Source organism: Portunus trituberculatus, chromosome 12 (genome assembly GCF_017591435.1).
Source record: "Portunus trituberculatus isolate SZX2019 chromosome 12, ASM1759143v1, whole genome shotgun sequence".
NCBI lineage: Eukaryota > Metazoa > Arthropoda > Malacostraca > Decapoda > Portunidae > Portunus > Portunus trituberculatus.
The window spans coordinates 10169839-10172338 of record NC_059266.1 but is presented as its reverse complement, the minus strand read 5'-3'; the positions used below and the strand labels follow the sequence as shown (position 1 = coordinate 10172338).

Here is a 2500-nt window from a genome sequence, read left to right as displayed (position 1 = left end):
ACAGGTAATGCAGAATGTTATTGTGTATGTAATTGCATGTAGGACTTGATGATGAACAGAAAAAAAGTAGAAAACAATGCTAAGGAATGACGAAAGAATGATAAAAGAAATGAGGATGAGAAAGGAGAGTCAGAATAGTGGTAGAATCAAAATGCGATAAAAGAAAAACAGAAGATGGAAGAATGAGAAGTAATATGAAGAGAGGAATAAAGGAAGAAAGGAGAGAGAGAAAAAAAATGAAAGAGTGAGGGAATTTTGAGACGTTGGAGGAAAGGAGGAAAAGATGAGGGAGGGAAATTCGATCTACCTCTCCCTCTCCTCCACTTTGAGTAGTGAATTACCCTTCTGATCTACTTATTTATGGAGGAAAGGAGAGAGAGAGAGAGAGAGAGAGAGAGAGAGAGAGAGAGAGAGAGAGAGAGAGAGAATAAATCGCATACATAATAATTAAAAAGAGATAAAAAGGTAAAAAATATTATAATAAAAAAAATGATCATTCATTTTACCACCACTACCACCACCACCACCACCACCACCACCACCACCACCACCACCACCACCACCACCACCACCACCACCACCACCACCACCACCACCACCACCATCAACACCACCACCACCACCACCACTATCATCACCACCATCACCACCACACCACCACCACCACCACCACCACAGCTATCATCATCATCATCATCGTCATCATCTCCTGTGATCTCGTTTTCTTTGTTGTGAAGAAAATGGGTATCAGGAAGAGAATAACATTAATATGGGTCAAAGAAAACGGGCCTTGATTATATTCTTTTGAGGGGAAGCTAATAAGATTTTGGTGGTGGTGTTGGTGGTGATGGTGGTGGTAGTGGTGGTGGTGGTGGTGGTGAAAGTAGAAAATGATGTATAATAATAGGGAGCAATTACGAGAGAGAGAGAGAGAATCAGAATCAGAATCAGAATCAAATCTTTATTCCATTTTGCAATGGTTATTATCTTACATAAATAGATACATTATGACATCTAAAGATATTGAATTTAGTGGAAAACTGCAAATATTATAAAATAAAATTTACACGTAGGTAACTAATATTAGTTCTGCCATGATTTGGGCAATGTATCTAATTTGACTAAAAACTTTAGACATACATCTGCGTTACAATTAAAACAAAACAGAAGTAAAATAGGGTAAAATTACTATATAAAAGCGTAACATCAATATAAAGTAATCAGGGTAAAACAAAATAAAATCTTCAGACTAACAATAATGTTGCTAAGTGAACTGTTGGTTAAAAAGATGGAGGAACAGATGTTTCTTAAATGAGAGTAAAGAGTGTGAATTTGTGATGTGGTGGGGGAGGCTGTTCCAGAGTCTGGGTCCAGCCACTAGTGTGGAACGCTCCCCTGTACACGTGTTGCTTTTTGGCACATATAATTGGTGTTGCTGTCTGGTAGCAGCAGTAGAAATCTCACTCACTAATGGCATTTTAACAATAGCGTTGGGAGAACTCCTTGTTACATTGTACATCATAACACCCAACTCATACATATATCTTTGATTTATCTTCAACCATCCAAGCTCCCTCAAGAATGGTGTGGCATGTTCGTGTTTAGCTGCACCACCAAGAGCAACTTTTGCGGCAAAGTTTTGCAATTTTTGAATTTGATTCAGAAGTGTTTTGCTTGTTGTACCCACACCTTTATTCCATAATTAATAATACTTAGAACCAGTGATTGTATAACTGTTTTTCTTGAACATTTGCTGAAACTGTCTTTTATCCGATTGATGTAAATTATGGTACTGAAGATCTTGCCACTTATTTTATTTACGTGTGAGTCGAAAGTCATGTGCTGATCGAAATATATGCCGAGATTCTTGAGAGAGCTGCTGGGAATGATTGTGGCGCCGTCAACCCGTAAGGTGGTGTTGGGCGGGATCTGTGATATGAGTCCCCTACTGCCAATAAACATACACTGCGTCTTTTTGGTGTTCAACAATAAGCCATTTGAGTTGAAATAGCGCTTGGCTTTTGACAGAGTTTCTTCTCCTTACGTATTAAGTCTTCTAGCCTGTCAATACGTCCAGTGTGAATGAATTGTGTATCATCAGCATACTGTAAAATAAGGCAGTCTGAAAGGTATTGTGAGAGATCGTTTACGTAAATAATAAATAGAATGGGTCCAAGGACAGATCCCTGTGGAACCCCATAAGAAACATCTATTTTATCTGATATGTGTTTACCGATTCTAACGGACTGCGTTCTTTTGTGCAAATAACTGTTGAACCAAAATGAGTCAATTTTTAGCATGTTAAGTTTTCTCATCAACATTTTATGGTTTATGCTATCGAATGCTTTTGATAGAGAGAGAGAGAGAGAGAGAGAGAGAGAGAGAGAGAGAGAGAGAGAGAGAGAGAGAGATGAAAGGCAAAAATATGAAGATGTTGTTTTATCATGTAACCATTTCTCTCTCTCTCTCTCTCTCTCTCTCTCTCTCTCTCTCTCTCTCT

At 38.4% G+C, this 2500-nt stretch overlaps 2 protein-coding genes across 2 annotated transcripts in view; one reads left to right on the top strand and one right to left on the bottom strand.

Moving 5' to 3' along the window:
* Positions 1-2500, top strand: part of LOC123502778 (transmembrane protein 120 homolog) — a 59347-nt gene that overhangs the window by 19844 nt on the left and 37003 nt on the right. The window lies entirely within an intron of this gene.
* Positions 1-2500, bottom strand: part of LOC123502641 — a 33542-nt gene that overhangs the window by 12540 nt on the left and 18502 nt on the right.